General features: G+C 39.9%; 1 protein-coding gene across 4 annotated transcripts in view; it reads left to right on the forward strand.

The window, feature by feature from the left end:
• The window catches only part of Fbxl7 (F-box and leucine rich repeat protein 7), a 399,360-nt gene that overhangs the window by 220,631 nt on the left and 151,784 nt on the right, over positions 1-26,945 (forward strand). The window contains exon 1 of one of the 4 annotated variants that reach the window (XM_087189245.1): positions 1-26,945. This exon is cut by the window's right edge and continues 4,966 nt beyond it. The exons of the other annotated variants lie outside the window; for them this stretch is intronic. The gene's annotated coding sequence lies outside the window, so the exon portion shown is untranslated. 4 annotated transcript variants of the gene reach the window in all.

The following is a 26,945-nucleotide window of genomic DNA, read 5'->3' on the forward strand; positions in this document are numbered from 1 at the left end:
TTTCAGGTCCATGAGTGAGCCTAGTTTGGGCAGTTCCGGTTTAAAGGTAGAGTGAGCTAACTTTGAAGTTACTGCTTTGGCCTTGTTCTGTAATCCAGCAGAGCAAAGGAGCTGTACCTAGTCAGGAATTCCCTCTCCCTGGGATGAAGTGATTCTTGCTTGATTGTTCTTCTTAGTGCTCTAATATGGTTTAGAATGGAACCATTATACTTACAGCTGGTAAAATTATCCAGACATTACTGAAAGAGCTATGTTCTGTCAAGCATGACAGTGAGTACTATGCCATGCCCATTGCCTTGGGCCTAGCAGAAATATCAGCACTTATATTTAACATAAATATGATGACAAGAAAATGAGATTAGTGTAATTTTTTTCTCTAAAATGATTGATGGGAATGAGTAAAATTTGTGATTTCAACAAATATTCCTTGAGTGTTTGCCATGAAAAGAGCAGTATACTAGGAAAAATAAATGCTACAAAGTGCCTAGGACATAACTGTCTAACACAGCCTGGGTGTCTATAAGAGGCAAAGGCTAGAATCTCAAGTTAGAGACACTGTAATGTGGTGCAGTGTTTGTTGGGTGGATAGAGGGGTAGCAGCACCCTTGTTAAAAGCAAACATTTCCTGAATTTTTAAAAAAGTTTTATTTATCATTGCAGGTTCATGTTTTCCAAATGTATTATTTCTAAAATTTTAACAGTGCCCTCCTCCCCCATAAAACGGCTTGGTCGTGGTCTCGCTGCAGCCCTGTCCCTGTCCCTGCTGGCCTCGGCCTGGCTGCGTGTGACCTCTCTGTAGATGCCGGCCACGTCCTCTGGCCACATTCCCATGCTGCTCCTTGCAGCTGTTGTCCTGATGCTCTGATGCCACACATTACTTCTTCTCTCTGTGACCTTGAGAGACTGTCCTCCTCCTCTGGGACTGCTCATCACAAGCTGTGCCTTCACACTGCTGCCTACGTGCTACTGCGGTAGGCCTGCAGAGCATCTCGTTTCTCTAATCTGTGTCCTCTCCTGAAAAGTGCGGATCATGGTCAGACTTCACAGGACTGGCTGTTGTAAGTGTTGAGTGGGGTGACACATGAGAGAGCCTCTCCCAGGTTCTGCCTCAGAGCAGACCCTCAGTCATGTCCACAGAGGCTTCTCTCCCTCTCTTCCTCCTTCCTACCTTCTTCAATGTCTTACCTGCCTTCCTCTATTCCACTTTTCTCATTCTCTCTTCTCCATGTATAGTTTTTACATATGAGTCACAAAAGAAGGATCCGTCATATGTTCAGAAAGAGATTTCTCACACTCAGAGGCATGAGAGAAATATTCCAGGAGAGACGTGATGTGGGTGTTGAGGTTTGAGCGGATTTTGTGCCATGGAGAGGAGCGAGGGAACCCCAGCTTGATGGACAGCAAGCAGTGCATCCTGGCCACCGGTGTTTATGTCTGTTACTCTGTACAGCGGTGTTGACACTCTGAAAAAATCAGGTCCTGGGTGTATTATTTCAACTTCGGAGAAAAATGTTTAAAGTTAATTTAGTAGATAACGAAGAGAAAAGACAAAGTATTTCAGATATTTTGTACCAAAGTCGTAGCAAGGGAGATGGAAGAGCCCAGTGCAGGATGGGTTGCAGAATCTCAGGGACTTGCAACTAACTGCATTTGGAAGACAGGTGATGTGGGTTTTAAGCGTAGGGACTGGAAGGGGCCAAGTGATCGTGGAGAGAGACATTGAGAGGAGGTTCTGATGGTGAAAGCCATTTTGAACAATTACAATTACACATGTGATCTTCTGCCCCTCTCCACTTCTTGGATCCCCTAGCCCTGACAAACCTGTAATTTCCTTTTGTCTCTATTTCCCTATCCTAGGTATTTCATTTAAAGGGAATCTTACAATCTGTGGTGTTTTCTATAGACTTCTGTGACTTAGTGCAGTGTATACTGGGTACATTCATGTTGTAGAATGTGTCAGTACTTAATATTTCTATTGTAAAATAGAAATCCGTTTGTGGATATGTCGCATTTTGTTTATTTGTCAACTGACGGACTTGTAGACTGTTTTCATTTCTAGCTTTTAGAAATGATACTGTTATGAGCATTAATGTGTAAGTTTGTTTGTTTGGTTGGTTGGTTGGTTGTTTTTTGAGACAGTGTCTCACTCGGCAGTTCAGGCTGTCCTTAACCCAGGCTGGCCTCCAACTTCCACTGTTCCTCTTGCCTCACCCTCCTGGGTGCTGGGATGCAGGCATGCGCCACCACGCCTGGCTTGTAAGTTTTTGTGAGAAGATATTTTCACTTCTCTTAGGATTACTTGTAGCAGTTGAATTGTTAGAATATGAGATATTGGATAGTTCTCTTTGCATGATGTTTGAAGCCATTTTCCTGTTGCTGGACACAATACGTACCTGACATCCACAACTTAGAGGAAGAGAGGTTTATTTAGAGTCAGTCCACACTCGGCCTGCTACAAAACGGAAACAGCATAGGAGAGGGCATGGGGAATGAACACCTGTTCACCTCATGGCAGCCAGGAGGCAGAGAGAGGGGAGGAGCAGAGACAGACACAAACCATTCCAGATTCCTCTCCCAGTGGCCCACCTCTTCCAGCCAGCCTGCCTCCTCACAGTAGACTCAGCCATGGATTCATCAGTGCAGTCATCCCCTGGTGGCTGTAGCACCCCCATGACCCCGTCACCTTCCAGAAGTCTTACCTCTGAATACATGATAGCTTGGGGAACATTTATGTCTAAGCCATAATATGTGTGGTGTTTTCTGTTGTTTTGTTTTTTGTTTTATATTGCAGATTGAACCCAGGGGCTTGTGCATGCTAGGAATGTGCCTCACTACTGAGCTACACCCCAGCCTTAGTAATTCTTTTATTTAACCTTTTGAAGGCCTGCCAGACTGTCTTTCACAGACACTACTTAAGTTTATATTCTCAGGACCATTGTGAAAGAGTTGCAGTATTCCACATCATCACCAATATGTTATTATCTTTTCGATGACAACTATTTCAGTGGGTTTAAGAAGGCATCTCATTGTGGCTTCAAGTGGTTTTTAAAAGCTTCTTCCCAAGCTTGAAGTGTAGGAATAATACCCTACCCCCCTTACCCACTTCTTTGCGTTATATGGATGGGAAACTCAGCAAATCTGTCCAAAAAAACCCAAAAATGTCTTTGAAGATCACTCTCTAACTTCCAGACTCTAGAAACTTCTGAGAAGTTGAAGGGGTTATGAGTCATCACTGTGGGTTTCTCTTTCTCACCTTTGCTGAATAATTTTTTTTTGGTACTGGGGATCGAATTCGGGCCCTTGTGCTTGCAGGCCAGAGCTAAATCCCTGGCTCTCTCACCTTTCCTACAGGCTCTGTATGGAGGGATCTGCTTTTTCACTTTTGCATGCTGAGTTAGAGGTTTTAAAAATGTCCATTTACTATCTTAGTATTATTCATCCATTTGTTCATTCATTCATGCATGCTTGCCTGCAGTACTGGGCATTGATCCAAGGGCCATGCACATCCTAGGCAAGTGCTGTACTGGTGAGCTACAGCCCCAGCCCCTGAATTATATTTGAAATTGCAGTTCTTCTCTTTATGATCTATCTGCCCATGGCTCCCTAGTTTGGGAATAGACTTCCTTAGACTTCACTTGAATACACTGTCCTCCTCTTTTCAACCTTAAAATAAACTCCATTTGGTGCATCTGGCTCCTGAGAAGAAAACAAACAAACAAAAAATAAAAATAAAGACTGTTGCATGTAGTTTTGAGTCATGATGAAAATATGTATATATCTAATGAGAAATTATTTTTGCTGGCAAATGGATAGATTTCTCCCTGGCTCTGGAAGCCTCACCTTTTTTTATAAAATGAATTTGAGCTGGCTCACCCTGATACATATGATACAACAGAATAAAACCCATAAACAGGAAATTGGATAAAAGGAAAGTAAGGACAGAAAAATGAAGTACAGCTGAGGAACAAGTATTGTTCACAAACTCTTAGCATTGTCCCTATTGCTCAAGGTGGTAACAGAATTACTATTCAAACAAACAGGAGCACAACCAATTTCACAATTTAGTATTCTTACATGACATAAATAATGTCGTTGCTCAAGACAGTCATCCGCATGCCTAAGGAAGTAAAAAGATTTCTGCTGTGGGCTCTCATGGTGGGAATGCTGTGTCAAAATGTGAACTAAAACAAGATGGTACCCAAATAAATAGCATTCATCTTCATGCTGTTTTTAAAACATACCTCAATGCAAACAAATGACACAAAGCTAAAGGTCATTTCACTAAACCCATTTAAAATATTTTCATTGATAGAAGCGTAATGTTGATTGGTTTTCTTGCTTTAGACCATGCACAGTGACATGGATACACTTTGAGTCTATTACACTTATTTTAAATTTTAGTAACAGGGCCGGGGATTTAGCTCGGTGGTGCCGCCGCCTGCCTCGCAAGTGCAAGGTCCAGAGTTCGATCCCTGGTACAAAAAAAAAATATTTTTTTTTAGTAACAGTTCTGCCTGAGGGCTGGGGATTTAGCTCAGTGGTTTTGCCACCTGCCTTGCAAGCGCAAGGTCCTGAGTTCAATCCCCTGTACCAAAAGAAAACCCAACAAAAAAACCCCAGTTCTGCCTGATTGAAAACATATGATCCACTTTTGTTGGTGATTTGCCAGTTAGATATGAGTGTTTGTGTGTGTGTGTGTGTGTGTGTGTGAGGTTTAACTTCTTTCTCAGATAGTTCTCATGGGAATTTTCAACTTAAATTATTGAACTTTTTCCCCAAAAGATGTGTATTGATGGTTAGGGTGAAATTATATATTTGGGAAGCCATTCTTTGGCATTCTCTACATTTGTGGGCGATTGAAAATTTTTTCCTTTCTCTATGTTTTTCTTCTTTTTCTGAAAAGAAAAACAGTTCGGTGCAAAAAAAAAGAGTTAAAAAGTACAGTTCTTTAAAGCACATCTGGCTCGTGTGTGCTCAGAGGCTGCTTGCTGGAAAAGCCAGACATGAGGCAGGAAAGAAAATATCACATAGTTCAGTTAACTTAAACTTCACAAGGAAAATGAGACTGTTCTTAGCAGTTACAACATTGCTTGACCAAGTACAAAAAGGTACAGGAAAAGAATTTTTTTTTCTCACCTGAAAGAAACCAGCATCCCAGCTGGAATAAACTTGCCTGCAGAGTAAAGCAAATCCACTCCATGAATGAATGTATCAAGCCCCCAGGCTCAGGGAGGTTACAGTTCAGCTTGAATAAAAATCTGACTTGATGATTTCCCTGCATCTGGGATGAGCAGTATTTTGATGCAAACCCCCAACAGGGAAGATGAGAAAATTACTAAGTGTGTGCATAGATGTTAATTCCATTTCTGCTTAAAAGACACTTTCTGCTGCTTCATGTTTTTGTCCAAAACTACATGATGAGAAGAAATTTATATATAAATATTCCCTGGTGAGAATGATAAATGGTTTTGTCTTTAATAAATCAAAATCTGAGAAGCACTTCCTAAATGTTTTCTCCCTGTGGTAATGGAAGAGAATATATCTTCATTTTGAAGCTGTTCAGACATGTTAAAATATAGTGTCTGGGGAAAAGACTAAACTCATCTCTAACAAGGAAGAAGCTAAAGTGCCTTGAAGACAATGAATTACAGAATTTGGCTGATGAAAATAGTTTTACTGCTTTTGAAAACAGGTGTTTGGAAAAGCAGCTTAAGGAAGGAGTCTTCGGTCTGCATTGTTGATGTCTATATCATCCCCTTCCCACCTCCCAGAATAGTGTCCAGCACATAGTAGGTATTCAATAAATACTTGCAAGATAATGAATGCGGCTAATGATGTCGTCTATCAGAGCCATGGGTGACATGTGCTAAAGAGCAGATAAGTCTGCATTTTAATTAGCCTTGCAAATATTTGTACTTTTATGGTTTTCACCTTGCTATTTGATGATTGCCTTCCCTAAAAATGTTAAAGTATTTCTTTTCCACTTTATCTACACTATTATATTGAATTTTCCATGAAGTCTGCTAAACAAAACTCAACTTTTTGTCACAAAATAAGAATCCGATGAGCCTGAGTTAATGCACTTCTCTATGGTTTACATTTGTTAGTCTACATATTTAATTCTAAGTGTTATGTGAAAACCATGCTTATGAGCATGAATAGTCTCTCCGTAAAAATGTGGACGGGATACCATGAATGAGTTATTAGCATAGGTAACAAAACTCCGTCAATTGTTACACTGTTTTTACTACTGTATTAATATACTGAAAATAAATATTTCAAACACATTTTAGGATCTGCTCTGGGTCAGTCAGGCGAGAAATCAGTAAACAAATGAAAGTGCTTACCCTCAGAGAGCTTATATTTTAGGGGAGAGAGAAACAATGAGCAAGGTGACAAATAGTAAGCTCCTATTACAATGTTAGTTACAGTGCACTGCAATAACAGTGTGATTAAGGGATGCATACTGCAGCATCACCCCTGCAAAAAGGTTCTCAGAGAAGCAAAAGTTTGGGATTAAAAGCATTTCAAGCAGAGGGAAGCAAAATTCGCAAGTACCCAAGGCAAGAATGCACTGGAAGTGTTTACAGAGCAAGAGGAGGGTGCTGTGTTTGGTTAGGAGGGAGCCCTCAGGATAAAGGTTCCAAGTCAGGTCAGGACCATGGGAAACAGATTCGATGGGGCCTCCAGAGGATTATAGCAGTGTATACAAATAACGGGCAGGTGCTCCCCTAGGAAGCCCTATCTCCTGCCGATATGGTGATATGTGGCTTAAAATATATATGGGGTGTGTGTGTGTATGTATACACTAATAGTATACATAAACTAAAAAACTTGGCAACGGCAAAGTGTTTAGCCTGAAAAACTGAGTTACTACCATTTAATGACCTGAGAAAGAATAGGTAGGAACAATACCAATGACCATAAAACAAATCTTCCTTTCAGGTCAGGACATGTTAACTATGAGACGCTTGTTAGACCTCCAAGTGGAGATAAGAGGTAGATAGTTAAACATGGATCTGTAACTCAGGGATGTAATCACTGCGGATAGAAAACTGGGCACTGGGAACATATGGATAATAATCCTCATGTCATAATAACATATATGGGGAATTAGGCTTCAGGATATGAATTGGGAATGCAAACATTCAGTCTGTGGAAGTATTTTATGCCACAGAATTAGATAGGATCATTTAAGATGGCCCCTCTCAATGTCTGTAGTGGAGGACCTTTGTTTTTCTTTTCTGATTTTCTGTGGACTGATCCTTTGTTACACACGGTAAAAACAAGGGAAAATGAAATGAAAGGAAAAGTCAAATCAGGACATTTAAAATGTGCCACTATTTTTTCTTATTAGATGAAATTAATCTGTCAAATTGCTGTAAAACTTTGGAAACACTTTTGCTTGCTGTACTTATCTTGCTTTGAGAACTAACACTTCACAGGCAGCATTTGTCAGTGGACCAGGCTGGTGGCCATGCCAAACTGCTGATGAATGTAGAGGAAACCAGAGTCCTGGCCCCATCTCTCACCCTCAGAAGATGAAGAGGGAGGTGGGAATGATCAAACTGGTTTCCAGAATCCAGATGAAGGTGTTTTGAAAAAGTGAGGCACTCCTGGCATATGCAGAATAGATATGGTCAAACATCAGCTGAGAAGGATGAAATACCAGAGTGAATGCATAGATGGATCTTGCTTTTAACCTTTCCTTCCCCAGACTTTTATTTTAAGCTTTGTTTATTCGTGGCCTGTTCTAAAATGATTTGGAGACAAGCCCGAGTGCAGAAATCTCTCCAGAACAGCACCAGGATTGTGAAGATTAGAGTTGCATCAGAGTTTTAAACTATTTCTTCCCCTGTAAAAGGAGACGACCAGCCAGGTGGCCCAAGTCTTAGATTGAAGACTGAAGGAGGCAAAGTGGCCGTCAATGTCCTTACCAAACCAACACCATGGTCAAAAATTTTTCCCTCAGTAACATATTCACCCATTTATAAACAAAGATGTAACATGTTACTGGCATCTAGTGGGTGGATATCTGAGATTTTGTTTAATATCTTACAGTACATGGAAAAGCCCTCAAGAACAAAGGATTATTGGGATCCAGTTGTCATCAGTGCCCAAGTTAAACATTGTCCTGTACAGTGATGCCTTGGTTCACAAACACGTCTGTGCTCCAACAATTCTGTATGCAAACAGGAGCATTCAGCAGAATTTTGCTTCCATCCCCAACTCTGCATCAGGTGACAAACACAACTGCAGACGTCTTCCCCAGAATTGTGAAATGAATTAGGTTTGTGAACCTATGTGTACCATCATACGTCGCTATTATTTCATTCTAGCTCAGCTTCCACATGAACGTTTCAGTCCAAGTAAATATCTCAGGTGCTTTCGGTTACTCTTGACAGTAGATTATAACAAATAACAAAAGTAAACAAGTGATGACCCAGCTGTCTACAGTAGTGGGTTGACCTAGTTAATAATTACATGAAGAGTAGAACAAGCATGTCTTTAAAATGCTAAGACTTCAAATTCACCTTGCAAGTTACGTTGGTGAGGACTTGTGGATGACCCTGTTTGAAGTGTGAGTACTCAGCTGTTGCACAGCATTGTAGGTGCAAGAGAATGTGAATAATGAAAGTGTTGGGGAGGCGTCTCCACTGCAAGGTGGCATGATGAGATGATGTAGTATGTGGCTTTGGAGTGCCCCGTGGCTTGACTAACACAGCTCCCCACATTGCTTCCCTAGCAAAACTTTCTTTAATACAGTCCAGGGGACTCGATCCAAGAAAGACTCCTCTTTGTCCAAAGTACAAGAAGACTCTTTTTTTCTGAGCTGCACACTCATGGACCTGAGCCAGGTTTTGGTGGGCACACACTGCTGGATACTAGCATTTCTTTCCTCCTGGGCCCAGGTACTTCCGTGTAGGGCACAACCTACAAAGACATCAGTTATGGCCCTGCTTGAGTGCCATTTTGGAGATGAGGGTGCTTTCTGGGTTTTATTTACTGAACAAATATTTGTTCAGAGTTCACTCTGTCTGCTTTAAGCACCTGAATACTCCTGGGAATAAAATGAGTAAAGATCTCTGCCCTGAAGGAATTGATGTTATAGCGAGACTTCTGACTCAGAGGAGCTTGTGTCTTTACAGGTGACAGTGAAAAATAACAAATAATAAATAGCTAAATGTTTTTATCCTTAGGTACAGATAGTAGTGGCTTTAATTTGGGCTTTCTTCTCACTACAGACTGTTTGGACTCGTGCATGTTTGTTTCTTCTTTCACTACTCGCTCTAACACTATCTTCTGACTCCTAAGTTTTTGCCAGCATCTGATTTAGTGAAGAAAGAATCATTTTACCTCGTGCATGACACATAAGTCTCCCTGAAGCCTCACCTGCAGAGCCTGGCAAGTCTTGAGACTGACCATTTGGCTGGAAAGTTCCATTCTGAGTTTATGATATATTTCCTACTTTTTTGTTGTTTGATTTTGCTTTTTCACCATTGGGTACACAAAGCCTATTCTTGGGACACATGAGTTGAAAAGTTTCTTGTGTGGGCTTCGTGTGTGTGTGTGTGTGTGTGTGTGTGTGTGTGTGTGTGTGTAGTGGTGCTGTTGGCCCAGGGACATGAGTGACTCCACATTTCAATCTGTGTATCATTATCCTTTACACTGGAGTCCTTGGAGCACAGTGCATGAGGGCTCGAAACACAGATAAAGCTCTTGGAAGAGGAATACAGCACTGAAGTTCACTAACAGGAGCAGGATTCAGCTTTTAACACCAGGGAAATGACAACTCCATGATCTAAATTACTGAGTCCAGCCGTTCTTGTTCTACCATTTGACGACTTTATATCTATTACTTTGAGATAGAACAATGGACTATTTTTTTTTCAAAAATATATGCTTCAACTGCCATTAAACATGTTTGTGTGTTTTGATTCTGAGGCACTATAATTTCTGACTTTTTAGGACTTTCAGAGAGATTTTTTTCATGATGTTTAGTAAAGCTAGACTCCTGTATATCTTCATCTTTGTAATTGCTAGACGTTTGAAGATTTGCTCTTTGTTCAGAGAATTCTCTTTCTTTCATCAGTTGTCTGGTGATAACTGGAATCCGGGTTATAGAAAAGTAGTCCTTTATGCCAGGCACATGCCTGTAATCCCAGCCCTCTGGAAGGCTGAGGCAGGAGGATCTAAAGTTTGAGCCCAGCTTGGAAAACTTCACGTCTTACCAAGATCTTGTCTCAAAATTTGACAAGCACAAAAGGAGAGGGCCTCAGTGTTGAGGTCCTGGGTTCAATCTCCAGTACCAACAAAATTTAAAAAGTGCTTTAGGACACAGAAGGGCATAATGTGGTAAACAGAGCTTGAGAGAAGGGTTCAAGTGAACTTTGTAGTTTAGAATAAAACTCAGTTGAAGTCCAGGCCAGGTCCCTGGAAAGCCATTCACAGATATCAATTGATTGGCTACTTTTGTTTTGTAATCTTTGAGGACTCTGATATTTTTCTTGATGCTTGTGACTCAGTTGGAATTTAGAATATTAAAGGCCCTAGGACTCATAAACTCAATGGAACCACATTCTTTCCCTAACATTTTAAAGACTGAGCATTATCATAAGTGAGACTCAGAGCTTGTGTCAAGTTTTAATAACACATATCAGAAATGAATGTAGTTAACATGATATGAGGCAGCAGCTCATCTTAAAAACATTTTTAGGTTGTGTTTGGAATATTTGCTCTCCTTATTTTCGTAGTGGGTTTCCATGTGATGTCATGTATTTTTTCTCAGATTAACTTTTAAATAAAACTATGTTGCCTGGGTGCATAATGATTACTCACCCTCAGGAAACTAGCAATGGATTATGAGTGGGTAAGCTGCAGAGTAAAAATAAAGAAGACAGAGCTCACTCTGGGAATATCACAGCGAAGAGAAATGGATGAATCATTTCACTCCTCTGGCAAGGTTTGTTGGCCAAGAGTGAGTTCCTTTTGCAAAGATGTGAATACCTTGAGTTTACTTCTTGTCAGTTTTCAGTGCTGTAGTTTTAGTGCTCACAGTTTGCACATTATTCCACACAGAGAATGTACTCGGGATGAAAATAGAAAGAGTTAAGAAAAACTCACAGGGAAGGTGTTAGAGCCCTTAATAATAAAACCTTAGGGGGAAATAAAAGCAGACGTGTGCTTCGAATGCTTTCAGAGGTGTGTGCTCAGTGGAGGAACCCCGGTGGATGGAGCGACTCTCGGCCTGTGCTTTGTTGTGCAGTTTTCATAGCAGAAAATGCCAGGTAAATGAAACTGGGTTTGAGAAATTGTCCATAAACTAGAGATTGTCAGAGCATTTTATTTTATTCATTTTATTGTTATCACAAGCTGTTGCGTTTTTCTGACACCCAGGAACCAAAGCAAGTGGTAGGAGGTGAGAATTGAAGATTTCAAAAGCATTAATTTTGAACTTTTAAAAAAGCCTAGAAAATATGCCTCTTAATATGCAGCAAAAGAGTTTGCAAACATCTCATTGAATGTGTGACACTCTGTGTACTATACTTTTTGATTGCTCGATTTTAGAAAAGGTATGAATATTTGTACAGTCTTGTAGAAATTCAACCCAAAATACAGCCCCCACCCTGTCTGAAATTCAGCAGTTTCAAGTTATCCTTCTAGAAGGATCTGTAAACAACTGCAAGGCTAACTGTACTTTCACTGCCATCATTCATTCATCTGTCAGACAGCTCTGTCCAGGCATTTGTCCTTGATTTAATCAGTCTTCAGGAAAGTGGACTTTAGGGCAAAGTCATTTCTGTAGCTGTTGTGATAAGACTGAACATTTTTGTCACTGCAATTCAAGTAGCTCTTGGCTGTTCAGCACCCAGACACATTCCTCAGCGTATCACCTCTCCCTCTCTCTCTCTCTCTCTCCCTCCCTCCCTCTGTAGTACTTGTGACAGATGAATTCTGTAAGCACTTGAGAATCTGCTACTTTGTTCTTTCAGCAGACATTCATTTCTTTGAGAGCATAATTTGGCAAGTGAATAATCCACTGTCTGGATGACTTCAAGGATGATCAAGGGCAGTAACGAACCTCATCTTCAGATGATCCACATTTTGAATACTAATATTTGTGACTTAGTGGAACCGTCGGTCACAACTGGCTTGCTATCTTCCTCATCTGTGAACATAGTTGAGAATCTCTGAAGTCTACTTACAAAACAAATTCTGCAAGCCCTCAGTTGTGAAAATTGCACATGATTTTTTACAATTTGCAGATAGGAGGTGTGAATAAGAAGTTCTCATGGCTTGCTGTTTGGAAGATTGAATCCATAGATCTACACTGCATTGTTTTTTCTCCTTCAGAGCTTTAAGTAGTACAAATTCATTCCTTCCCTTATTATTGAACAATGTTAATTAGACATAGTTAAGTACTTTGATCTAGTTCTCCTAGTGGATGTGTTTATTGATTCTTATAAGATTTAGTTATCTTCGGGAGGAATAAAAATAATGGAATGAAGCAGTGGCATGTGCCCTTAGAACAAGAGAGGCTGGTTCTCATTACTTCCAAACTCCCTTCGAAAGTTGTATATTTTCTAACTTGTGTTTATTAGTTTAGTGCAGGAGTTAGCAAACTGTGGCATGATGAAGAATGATGCTGTTCTGGAAGATGGAAAGCTCTGTACTGCATAATAGATGTAGGTTCTAACCTCGACTTCACCACCAACTGCATGTGAGACCCTGGACAACTCATGTGACTTTCATGAGATGCAACATTCTCATCTGCACAGTAAGTGGGTTGGATTAGGTCAGTGCTTCTTAAACGTGAGTGTGCAACAGAATCACTTCCACACCTCACCACCAGGTCCAGCTGAGCTCCTATGGGGACCTGATAAACTGTTTTTCTAACAAGGCCCCAGGAGGTGTTAATGCTGCTGATGTAAAGATTCACATTAGAATCGTGGCATTCGGCAGTTTCTCTGACCATGTCCAATATCAAGATAGGGTGATGGTTTCCTATGCGGCGGCATATTTTCAACAGAATATGGTTGGCAATGTTTTAATATATAAAGATTTCTTCAGAAACCAAGGAAGGAAAAACCTTTACCAGGATAATACAAGAAGTATACATTTTGCAAAAAAATACCTCAACCTGTCTACCTTCACCAGTAGTGTAAAATATATTTTACATGGCAATTAGATACACACAAATTTGCTTAGATTATAAAATAGCATACTGATCACTGCTGGAGAGAAAGAGAAGCCAAACAGCTCACTGTTGGGTTGTTGGTGACAATTGGCTGGATCTGTATGCAAGAACAGCCATTTAGGCTCATACATTCAAAGTCTTTGTAGGCCATGGCCTTGGGTCCAGTAATTCTACGTCAAGGGAAGTAGTTAATGGCAATAATCCATTGTACATTCATTTATTTGTGTACAAGAGTGATCCCTTAGGAATGATCTTGTCCCCTTGAGAACACTCGGCAGTATCTGGAGAAATGTCGGTGTCAATGTGTGTTTATAACTTGTGGGATTTATTACAGCGATTGTATCCCCACAGAAGTCTGAAGGTACTCATTGTGAATCATTGACTAATCAGTCAAGGGTTTGCAATAATGAAGCTATATTTTATATACTAATAGTAAACTTCATAGGGTTTTCTTATGGTTGAGATTACAGTAAAGTTTTGTCAGAATAGTAGTGCTGTTAATATAATTCTTTTATCCTTTTTAAAGTTTTTACTTGTACACGTTTGCAGTAGATAATGTTTCCATTCCTTTTGGGGAGTTGGTACATGCACATAACACATCTTAATTCCCTTTTATCCCTCTCCCTCCTCTCCCTCCAACTCCCTCCATCTCTCGATCCCTTTCCCATTTGAGAAATCTCTACCTTCCTACTTCCTATTATCTCTATTTTATTTTGCTCTTCATTTATAATTTGAGTTTCTCATAGAAGAGAAGCCATGTGGGGGCTGGGGATTTAGCTCAGTGGTTCTGCCACCTGCCCTGCAAGTGCAAGGACCCAAGTTCGAGCCCTGGTACCAAAAAAAGAAAAAAGAAAAAGAAGAGAAACCATGTGCTATTTAAACTTTGAGTCTGATTTTCATATTAGTACATAATATATTCTGGAAAAGATAGCATCTCTGTGGGGGTGACTGGGAGAACAGTGGACTGAAAGGTCTGCTGTATCAAAGGTAGGATGGGCCTTTTTCTAGGAAGACAAAGTCTTTAACATTTTACTAGGCGATATCACTAGATGAGCCAATAACTGCCGTAGAACTGTACTACCTCAGAGCCAGAAGGCACCGTTGAAATTATTTCATTTTTTAAATCTTATTTGGCCCATCTGTTTTTTGAGGATGAAAAGTTCAGGGTCTAGACCCATGACAGTGAATGGTTTAGAGCTTCCAAACAGCCGGCTGTGGCGTATGTGCCACCGGAATGCTACCACCAGTCCAGAGAACTACACAGTGGATCCTAGGCAGAGCCTGAGGAGCCTGCAGTGTCCTGCAGTGGTGGGCATCGGCTGTGCCTTTGAATCTCTGGACTAACATCGCAGGACAATAATTAGCTGTGGTTTCTTTCCTTTATAAAGCACAGCGGAGGTGTATTTTACTTTACAACACATTGATGATATATTCATTCCAGAAACACATTTCTTATATATGATACAAGGTCTTTTTGAATTGTCTGTGTTTTGGAGAACCAGAAAAATAAGTGAATGAGAGTCCTACGTGACAATGGTCAGAGCCACCATGTTTCAGCTGTATTTCTTCTAAGTTTGTTCACAGAATTATTATTGCCTAACTCCCTGGGCGTCACCTGGCACATACAGATGATTCCCAACTTATAACTTTGCAACCTTAAGATGGTGCAAAAGTCACTTGCATTCATTGGAAACCTTACTTTGAATTGTGAATTTGGATCTTTTCCCAAACTAGCAGTATATGATAGATCCTCCATGGCAAGCCTGGGCCTCAGCTTTTGGGTAGCTATGTACTCATGAGAATAAACATCTGTCCCTCTGCAGTTATGTTGTGTTGCTACCCTGTGATGCTCAGTAGGTTGGGTGTATTGAAGGCATTTCCAACTTACAAGATGTTCATCTTGCCAGGAGTTTGTCATTGTAACCCCGTTGTAAGTCAAGGAGCAACAGCAGACTTGATGAAATGTGAAAACTAAGGAACAAGGCATTCTGGATGCAGGAACTTATTATTTTGCATTACAAAGACTTCCTGACTAACAGTTACAGATTGAACCAAAAGGTAAAAGCCAAAAAATTATCCAGGAGTTGACTGCCAAGGATTCTCTCTGTTGGTATAAAATGGTAGAGCGAATGGAACAGTAAAAGAGATGATAATGAGGATAAACTGAACTTTTAAGTTCTAGATTGTTTGATTTAATAAGTTTGTTGAACAAAATAATTTTCTGCCATTAGAAAAATATCAAATGAGAACTATTTTAGAAACCTAGAATAGGCAAGAGATAGCTAGAGAATGAGGTTGAAGATAGGAATAATCATTTGTGTTTCAAAACGAGCATAGAGATGAGACAGTGAAGAGTATACTGCATAAATGGGAAAACAGAGAAGGAAAATGTGAGCCTCATCTATCTTTCTTCAGAACAGCCATGTTCCTACCCCAGCTGCTTTGTCCATGGTCATGGCCAGGCTCATCTGTCCATGGTCACAGAACATTGTATGCACACGTGGGCAGAGAAGGTGTAAGAAGTAACTTTGCATGGAGGTGGGGGGCGATGATTTTTCTGTTTCCTTCCCATCGTTTCATGGTTGCTTTCTGAGTAATCTATAACATTAACATTTAAGCAAGTGACTTCCTTTTCCCTGTCTTAAAAATAATTGTCTCTGACGGTTTTGGTGCCAAAAACATCAAATCTGGTGCTTGGGAACAAGAATGGCATGTACAAGGACTCTCTACTCCCAAAGATGTTCTTGTGCCCCAGCCCGGGCTTCCTGATTCCTTACAACCTTGAACTTGATGAAGTTTGGAAACAAAGCATTTATTAATATCACCCCATAGAATCTCTTTACTTCTGGAAAACATCATTATTTATTTGCATCTTTTCCTAGAAATCATTTAAATATGAATCTTAGACATTATTTAAAAAGGTGTTTGAGTTGCTCTTTGAAATAAAAGTGCTCGGACTTCCTTTGAAAAATGTGGGTTCTCAATACTAAAATGTCATGACATTAAGTTATCCATTGCTGTGTAACAACCCCAGACTTGGCAGCGTAGTGCAGCATATGTTTGTTATCTCAGCGTTTTTGTGGTTAGACGCAGCTTAGTTGGGTCCACGGCTTCAGAGTCTCAAGGTGTTGGCGGGGGCTGTGGACGCTTCAAGGCTTTTCAGAGAAATGATCTGCTTCTAAATTCACATCATTGCTGGCAGAATTCAGGTTTTTCCAAGCTGCTGAGATAAGAGCTTGAATTCCTTTCAGGCTTTTGGCCAGAAACCATCCTTGAGTTTTTATCACAGGACCTCTGCACCTTGGCAGCCTGCTTCACCAAAGCCAGCATCAGGACCATCTGCTAGCAAGACAGAAGTTACTGTGTCATGTAACCTTTCCACAGAAATGGCATTGCTTCAGCTTTGCCAGATTCTGATGTTTACAGGCACACTTGGAAGAGAATTCCATGACTGCATGAATGAATGGCAGGAGGCAGAAATCACAAGAGCCATCTTTGGATACCACACAACAGTCACTTCCTTCATAAGCTGTTTAAGTCTAGGTGTTCTTTTTACTCAAATTTGATTTAAGGTTCTGGATTCACATTCCAGCTGGGCTAGTTAGGGTTACCAGCTCTGTGACCTGAGGTGAATCATTTAATCTCCCAAAGCTTCACTCTCTTCATCTGTAAATATTAATCTGAAAAATAAAGATAAAGGCAATGTCTCCCTTCTACAGTCGCTTTGAAAGTTAATTGAAATAATTCTTGAAAAGGAACTAGTGTTCTGCTCAGAAAATGAAGGATTGCCAATTGTGTGAAATTTTTAAAATGCTGGAAGGCTTAAAAGATGTTTTAAAGTAATATTTAATTTAACATTTTGGTTAAGATAGGTCTAAAGTATGTCATATAATATCTTCCCAAAGAATTTTTGCTAAACAGAACTGAGTCTTAATAATTCATGGCCTTTGTGCAAAATCTAATTTTTGGCCTGTGCTAGTACACAGTAATGTATTGAGTGGCTGAGGTATGTCTGAAGATATTTGCCTTCTTAAATGGCCCCAAACTCCTCTAACTTTTATGTGTTCATGTCTGTTTTTAATTTGTTCTTTTCTCTCTTGCCTTAAATCAGATGTGCTTCATTTTTATCTCTCAGGTGCACATAGCAGCCTTCTCATTATACAAATTTTTGGTTTCTGTGTTTCGTGGACTTAAAATGTGGAAGTAGTATAAACAGTTTAAGAGGGTAAGATATCCTAGATGTGGATCCAAAGGCTTCTCACTTGCTACCTGGGGATACTATTAACTCCAAGAGCTTAGTCACTCTGTGCTTTATGTAATCTGTGTAACTTGATATTAAATCTATGACCTAGCAGTAAATTGGATCATTCATATACAGTGCATAGTATATAGTAAACATATGATTAAGATAGCTATTCTTATTTAGCAATTGAAAGAAATGAATGTATTAGAATTTTCTGAAATAGAAGAACACACAGCCTGCACATTTGACCCTCGCTTTGGAGCAAAATACACTAACATCTTTAAAATTACTTGAGAAGTATTAGGTCATTAATGCTTGGTACAGAATTATATCAAATGTAGATTGTATTTATTCCCATAGGAATTCCTTAGTTACCATCTCACGTTTCCACATAGGTACATGAAATGGTTTTCTTTCTTTACTTTCTTGACAGCAAAGCATTATTGCAATCTTGGCTTCACAGGTTTCTATTTTAAGGTCAGTATTTGTACTCACTTCGGAGTTGAAAACATATAACGTCCAGTTTGATCCTCACTAATAACAATTATAAACTGTACTAAGCAGTGTTCCTGGAAGGGACAAATATACAAAAAGGGGGATTTATGATGTATTGTGGGAATTGGCTTGCATGATTATTAAAGCTAAATCCTACAATATGCTTTGTACATGCTGGAGAACCAGAGGCAGCCAGAGGTGTAATCCTGTCTGAGCAAAAAAAAGTGGAACCAGGGAAGAAATTGTGTGATTCTCAAAGGCCCGAGAACCTGGCTACTCCTGGTGTAGGTCCCAGAGTCAAAGGCCAGAGGACCTGGAGTTTTAATGTCCACAGGAAGGGGAAGATGAGAGTTCCAGCTCCAAAAGAGAAGACAGAGGTTGCCTGTGCTTCTTTTGTTCTCTTTGGGCCCTCAGTATATTGGCAGGTGCTTGCCTCTATCAGGAGAGGGAAGATCCTAGTTGTGGGACCACCGATCTAATCCTAATCTCTTCTGGAATCACCTTCCGCCATCATGGCCATGCTTTGGCAGCTGTCTGAGTATCACTGACCCTGCTCATGTCGATTCCTCTAATTAGGAAAACTCTCTTTCCTTTTGACCACCCAATACATTTGGATTACAGCAAGTGAAGAGATTTGAGTTTTCTCCTCAGTCTTTCATGTCTCAGACCCACTAACCCCTTTTGCGTAGGACACAAGCGTGGTACAAGTGAGGATTATAAGCAGACACGGTATAGAAGAAGAAGAAAAGAAAAGGAAGTGAGGAAGTACAGATGCCTTCAGGAGCCATGCAGCCCAGAGTGTGCCTGTGGAGAGGAGGGACAGGAGCAAGCGCCTGAGGTTCTCCAAGATTCAGACCTGTGAACAAGAGCCTGAGCCCCGAAAGAGGACCAGTTGTCTCCAGACCCTGCTTTTATCACTTATTAATTTACAGACCTGGACCAGTGCTGTGATTTGAATGTCTCCTCCAGACTCATGTTGGGATTTGACTGCCAGTATTAAGAAGTGAGACCTTTAACAGGTAATGAGGACCGAGCCCTCACCAAGGAATGCTGTTACTGAAGGATGGATTGGATTTCTCTGGGGTGAAAAGAATAAATGGAGCTCCCATTCTGTCTCATATGCAAGTATATTTTCTCAGCGTGTGCTGCTTTGGCCATCTACAGGGTTTGATCAAAATATAGAATGAAGGTTTAAATTTTTAAAAATATATTTCAGTTCAAAGCACATTGTCATTAATCCCCTTCACTTATCCCATTGTTCTTGCCACTTTCTGAAGCAGTTCTGGAAGTCCTCTTTCCTGAGTGTCTTTATGAGGTTGTAATAACAAATGTGAATGCTGGTGCCACCTGCCATCCCATAGGAAGGTCGGCTTATAAAAACAGGATGCTGTGTCCTCGATTACCATATTCACTGGGTCTGTCACCTTGAGATGTATGGCTCTTCCCCCGCAGTCAAAATGATTATGAAACAGATAAAAGTTTTTAATCAATTCGGCACAGCATAACTAAGGACTTAGAAGAGCAGGGCAGTATTTTTTTGAGCGGGTATTTAATGGGACTGTGTCTTTTACTGTAATACATGTTTTAAATTTGGTGAGTCACTGTATTTTTCAATCACACCTTGTAAATGCAGAAGAGAGATGTTACCAGATAGAACCCTTGATCTTTGATTTCCTCACCTTCAGAATTGTGAGGCAAATAAACAATTATTAGTTGTATATTTGCCAACTTGAGGTATTGTGTTAAACCAGCACAGCATGGATTAACAGGTTATTTCACTTCTCTGCATTTCAGGCTTCTCATCTGTAATAAAGAGAATAGGAGCATTTGCTCCACAGGGCTTGTGAGTTTTGAAACTGGGAATATTACTTTGAGCATAGTGTTGTGCACATCGTAAATTTTCTCCACATTATTGTGCTGTGCTGTTATCTATAGCAGTAGTTTGAAAACTTTCTCTCTTAATGGACATATACTAAATATTTTAGGCTTTAGAGGCCAAGAGGCAAATTAATACAAATTTGTACAAAATTTTTACTGGAAAAATCAAAATATAATAATGTAATTGAATTATAATTTTTGTTATACAGATCCATTACTGATACTAATGGAATTCTTTTTGTAGGGAGACTACATTTTCCTAGTTGAAATTCAGAATCACTGTTCTCTATGACAAGTTTTTTTGAAATGTTCACCTAGCAAAACCATTCTTAGCACACAGGTGTACAGATAGGTAATGGATCCAACCTACTGTGAGGCAGCTATAATTTACTGTCTTCAGGACAGTGATCCTCAGTGTTTCCCCTTTTCTTCTGCCACAGAGTTCGTTAGTAAATACGGATGTGTTCACAAATGTAATATACTCCTATAGCCATAAGCAAAAGCCGTCTAGTTCCGTCTAGCAACCACACACTGTTGTGTGACATAAAAGGAAAAAAACCCCCGCACCAATCAAAGACTTTTGTATTATAACAAGATGCCTATATTGTCTTGTGACACCAGGTTCTCAGCCTATTCCCCAAATGCACAACCTACAGCTGCAGTTCCCATCTGCAAGCATCTTCCAGAACAAGCAAGCTGTAGTGTGGGGAGAGGAAGTTTCATTTTGTTTCCTTTTGTTATGTTTTGCTTTGTTTTCCGTGTACTACTGATGAGCCAATGAAGATCTGAGCTCTAGGATCTATGATATCTGACCTCCTTCCATCAAGTACCTAGTTATGTACCCATTGATGACTTGTGAATTTCAGACATGTAAATTCACCTTTCTGGAGCTCTTGAAGGTATCTCAGACTGACTCTCTAACAGTGAAATCAGCAGTCCTTACCCTCAATAGACTTTAAAACCTCCTTGTTTTCCATCCCACTGTCATTTTTCAGAACCATCGTCTCTCACACCACTGTGCTTCAAGAAGCAGTGCTTAATCACTCCAATTTAGGGTAAAATCAAAGTTTTTTAACATGATCTTCAGGACCCACATATTGAGACCAGAGCCAGCTACCCTAACTTCATCCATAGTAGTCACCCACTTTTTGTGGTTTCAGTTACCTGTGTTCAACCAAGATCCAAAAATATTAAGTGGAAGATTTAAAAATGAGCATAAGTTTTAAGTTGGACACTATTCTGAGTTGTGCAGTGCAATCTCAGCTGGCCCACTCAGCCCTCCCTCAGACATGGACCGTCCCTTTTTTCATCATATTTACACTGGATATGCTACTCATCCATTAGACACCTGAGTAGCCACCTTGATTATCAGACTGACTGCAGTGGTATTGAAGTCCTTGTGTTCAAGTATCTCTTATTTTACTTAGTAGCGGTCCCAAAGCATATGAGTAGTGATGGAAAGGAGGCAGCATGACAGATTAAGTCTGGTGCTATATGGCAACACTGAAGACATACAGAAACAAATGGTATATGCAGGGTTTGATGCAATCTGAGGTTCCAGATATCACTGGGGGTCTTGAGACACTTCGTCTCACTTATAAGAGAGAACTGCAATACCTGTATTCCAGCATCAGTGGATTTGCTGCCGTTTTTGTAAACATGATATTTTCTATCTCCTTCCGTGCTCCTGCTGTGTCCTTTGCAGAAACCCCTCCCAGCCCCCAGTCCTGGAGTGTTGGATGTCCACACCCCATCCCCTCCTTCCATCCCAAAGGTGGGGTTGGGTTCTGCTTGTCTGTATCCCTGACGATGTCTTGGGCATGGATTACATGAACACCAGTAGTCTTTCAGTGTGACACCTAGGACTGGGTCTTTATTTTGGGATCCCTAGACAGAGGTTCTTATGTAAAAAAGGCACTCGGGGGGCCAGGGATTTAGCTCAGTGGCACCATGCCTGCCTTGCAAGCACAAGGTTCTGAGTCTGATCGCCGGTATAAAAAAAAAAGACACTCAGTAAATATTTACAATTTAATTAGCTCCACAAAACTGGCTCATTGAGTTTGGCTTCATCTTGCTTCATCTTCTCAGCATACAAGGGGAGAACAGAAGTGAAAAGCCAGACACCTAATATTTACAAGGCTACTTTTAGGCTTCCATTTCCAGCATCACATATAAAGCTGTGATTGTTTTGAAATGAAAATTCTCCTCTTTTAAATTGACTTTTATTGCCGCTCCTGTTTTCTTCTTTAGAACATATTTACTCTTCCCAAATAAAAAGAGGAATTAATGCCTTTCCTGTCAACTTACGTGGTTTCATTTGATTTGGCTTTTTCTCTAGCCTCATCAGACCAGAATATAGTAAGGAAGAGAATCAAACTTTTCAAACTTTTGGATACTAATCAAGAAACTCCATATGCTGTCAGCACACAACTCTTTTTTTAAAGAATCTTACTTTATTAGTACTGGTTTGGAATACATGGCATTGACATTCATCTTAGGGAGTAATAGGTACATGTACTTAGCCTATCTTGATTCTTTTCTACTCCCTTTCCCTTCCTCCACCTCCCTCCCTCCATCTCTATGTCCCCTTTCACTATTTTCTTCCTCCTCCTCCTCATTATCATTAGTTCATACTTACAACATATAATGTTTACATTCATGGTAGGTATTTGATACATGTACATGAAACATCTTAAACTTTTTACTTCTTTTTAGCATGATGAAGAGGACAATCTGAGAAGAGGAAAATTGTCCTCTAAGCAGCCTTGGTATTTTTTTTTCTCTCATACCAATGAATAACATTGCTGCTTTAAAAATTTATTATTTTCATTGAAGATTCCCTTAAGTGACTGGGAGACAATTTACCTGTTTTACTCTAAAAATAGCATTTACAGTATACTACAGGACCAACACTAAGATTAGGCTCTAGCTTAGATTCATGTCTTCATTTTTCCAGAGTAAGGAAGAATTCAGCTCTCCAGAACTGCCTCCCTGCAGCCCAAAATGGACATTTATCATCTATTTCCCTGCATCTTGATTGTTAATGAATAGGACTACTGTAGGCATGAGGTGAATAGAGACAGTAAAACTAGGAGGAACATTAGGAAATACAGGATGAAAGATTTAGTGTAGGCTCATTATAGCAAAGAAAACAAAGTAAGCAATTTCCTGAGGAAGTTTTATTGTCATTTCCTGCCACTTGTCTTTGCTTACAAATTTACTATTGTTTTTTACATTATTCTGTTAGTTATATGTGCAATAATGAGGGTTCAACATCATGCAGGAGGGAATATAATTCCTGATGACCAAAGAAAATGCTGCTGGAAATACAGTATACATGTCTATATTTAAATAAACTATAAGATCATTCATTTTCATTCAAAAGAGTCATTCACAAAATGATTTTTAAACTAAAGAAGTGATGAACATACATATGGTAAGAAATGTTGCAATGTTTACTTTAAATAATTGTATCATATTTTCTTAAAGAAAAAAATACTCCTACTACTTTTTGTCATATTTTTACCTCTTCAACTTCATCTGGTATCGCAAAGATAACAATACTCCCATTGCCTTGGTTAGCAAGTACAGTTTAACCACTCTCAGACCCAGAAATCTGTAGTTGTTTTTTAAAATCTAATATAGAGGGAAATGGATACCTTTATGTTCTGTTGCTCTTTTTTTTTCATGTATTTTGATACCCTGCTACTCCACAGGTACCGTGAATTCTGAAGGCAGATACTCATCATTTGCCTCCAGGGGAACATTGACACAAGTTTCCTAGCTTTCAACCTTTAAAATAGAAAGAGAAATCTAATGGAGAGCCGCCCATGGAAAGCAAAGCAGGCCACATAGATTCAGTATTTTAAGTGATGTCAAACTGTGTTCTTCTGAGATCACAGCGTGTGTCATGGTGGCACACATGTTGTGGAAGACACCGAGTGTGGCGTCCTTTCGCACCGTGGCTACAGCAGGGCTCGGCTATCAACTGGAAGATGTTGGCATTGACTAAACACCAGATAGGTAAATACACATAAAAGCCTGGGAATGCAGATATTTTGATTCATTTGCTTCCCATTTCAGGGCATTCAAGTCTCAATTTATCCAAACAGCAAACAGTGGAAGAGTCAAGAAGATGCTCCCAAGCATTGACCCAAAATATTGGTATAGTAGTTAAATATGTTTGCCAAAATGATAAATCAGTTTAACTCCATGAACAGAAAGCAGCAGGGTAGAGAGGCAAAGACGCTGCTCAAAGCACTCTTACAGCATCCTGTGCTGCTTTGCCACATGGCCTTTGGCACACGACTCGCTCTGCTGCCAGCTGCCTCCTCACAGGGAAAGGCAAGAAGGCTGCAGTCCCAGGAACTGCCTAGTACTCTGTTTTGGAATGCATAGTAAATGATCTGCTTCAGTGTAGCTAATTACTACTACTCACACTTATATGTTCAATGCATCTATCTGGGACCCTCAAAATCAGCCCACTATGGTGTGATGAATGCATGTCAGGACAGGAAAATCCTCCAAGGGAGAAATTTGGCATTGCCCGGAATGAGATGCAAAAATCCTTCAGAAATGCATGTTTTACTCATCTGTAACTTTGTCCTCTATCCTTTCCTACTCTGAAATGTACGTTTATTCTTCATGTAAATGACAATCAAGCAAATCCACAATAGCATATCAACAATTTAACCTTCCAGGCACCACATATTAATATAATTTTGAAATTCAGTATGGCACAGTCAAGATTTTAACATGAATGACTTTACTGTAACTACAATAGGATAGTGAACATTTCTAGCTGTCAAATTATTTCATACTCAAACTAATCAGTCTGGTAGAAGAATGGAAGGGAATAATGAACAGTAGACACAGGGAGTCTGGGAGATGGGGGATGGAGAGCAGCTCAGTAAGGGGCAGCAAAGCACAGTGGAGGGGGGGAGTTAGCTCTGGTGCTCCTTTGGCACAGCAGAGCCACTGTGGATGAAAACAACCTGTGAAATATGTCAAAATGACTAAAAAAGGAGATATGAACTTCTCAGCACAAAAGATGGTTACTGTTTGAGGACATGGAAATGCTTATTACATGATTGGATCATTATGTGTTGTTTGTGTATTAACATAATGCACCCTATAGAGATGCACACATTTTTCCATATATATTTATTTATATATATATTTATATAATAATAATACTAACATTACTATGATATTAGTTGTGATATTATGTTTTTGTAATAATATATTTATATATTATATATAATATTCTCAAGTTAGAAGAGGCTAAGGACATGATAAATAGATGCAATACAATCTTAGATTGGATCTTAGACAAGAAAGCAATTAATTGGCCATTGATGAAACTTTAATGCAGTTTTGTAACATCAACTACATTGATGTTATATTCTTGGTTTTGAGAATTGTACCATCTTCATATACTTTAACATTTGGGAAAGAAGAGTGCAGGGTGTAGGTGACCCCATTGTGTTGTTTTTGCAAATCAGAAATTTTCTCAGAGTTAAGAGTTAAAGACATTCCATGAGTCAGAGTTTTCACTGTGACATTCATCTTTAGTTGCCTGGTTTGGAAAATTTGTATTATAATATGGACTTCTGATTAGATTTAATAGTCCATATGAAAACACAGGCTATTAAGCCTAGTGAACGTACTCAGTTTATTAGTGGAAGAAGGATGGCAAGAACAGTAAGGAATGATTTGTGACTGGGAGGCAAGCTGCAGCCAACACTGGTCATCACCTCCCCGTACCCACTTGGCCTTCTTTCTTGTTACCTAAATATTGATTTTATTCAAGGCCACAGTGGGTTCAGCCTAGGTGATGGATCACCCTGAAACTATCTTGCTTCTGTCTGCTTGCATCTAGGTGAGCCATGTGAGCCAGTTCTGGCCCAAAAGATGAAATGGACACCTATAATCCAGCACTCTGGGAGCCTGAGGCGGGTGGATCCAAAGTTTGAGCCCATCCTGAGCAACTTCGCCACTCAGTGATAGCCTGTCTCAAAATATAAAAACCGGGCCAAGAATGTAGCTTAGGACAAAGGCCCTGGGTTCAGTCCTCAATATCTCAAACAAAATAGATAAATGAGAGTATACAGCAAGTGCTTCTAGGAAATCTTTGCCTCACTGATAAAAGAAACAAACGAATTTGGGGCCTTCTATCTTCCCCATTTTTTCCTGCTTTGAATGCAGCTATGAAGGGTGGAATTCTGGCAGCCAATTTGTAACCTTGAGAAAACTGCAGAAACACTGGGACCAAGCTGATAAACCAACCAGCAGCTGCCCACCTACAGACTTGGTGATATGACAAGAATAGAAACTGTTATGAGTTTAAGCCAGTGGTTTTTAGTTGCTTGAAACTGTCCAAAAGTTTTGTGTAAACTATTTTATTTCATTCTTATAGATATTTGTTACTGTTGCAGTGTGCATACGGGGGAACTGAGGCTTATGGAGATGAACTCACTTCTCCACAGCCACAGGAGAATGAGTGAGTCTGTAACTGGAACTTCACTGTGCCTGGCTTTAAGTCCCTTCCTTCTTCCCCATGTCACACTGCCTCTGGGAGGTTATTTGCACCCATCCTGCGGCAGGTGCAACGCTGGATTAACAAACTTGTCCAGAGTTACCAAGTAAATGGTAGACAAGAGTCAAGACAAGACTCTTGCCTTATTTCTGTATAGTTCAGCAGTTAAGGCTTGTAAAGGAATTTGTTTATCATCCAACATATCTATGGGGCAGGTAGAACAAATCTTCCTGTTATTCATAGAAAAGCCTTCTGAGCAACATCGGTCACATGACTGGCCTAAGGTCACATAGTCTGTCTTCTGTGTAAATGATTAGGGAAAATGGCTTCTTCTCATCTTGCCAGTCTGCTTTACTGTGTGACATTTGCTTTTCCCTTCTCATCACTGTATGTTTTTCCCTAAACAATAAATCATATTTACACTTCCACTTTTCACAGCTTTGATAAATGTAGCCTTCTAGCCCTGAGTGAATATCAAATGACACAAAGCAGGAGGATAACAGAGTTCTGACTATTTTTAGTTGAACTCTAGTTTTCTTATTTTCTTTGTAGCTAGAGAGCTATTGTTCAGCACACCATCATCTGTGATGTTG

This window comes from Heterocephalus glaber, unplaced genomic scaffold (assembly GCF_053883595.1).
Source record: "Heterocephalus glaber isolate CG9 unplaced genomic scaffold, H.glaber_assembly_v1.0 deba00001538, whole genome shotgun sequence".
NCBI classification, from domain to species: domain Eukaryota; kingdom Metazoa; phylum Chordata; class Mammalia; order Rodentia; family Bathyergidae; genus Heterocephalus; species Heterocephalus glaber.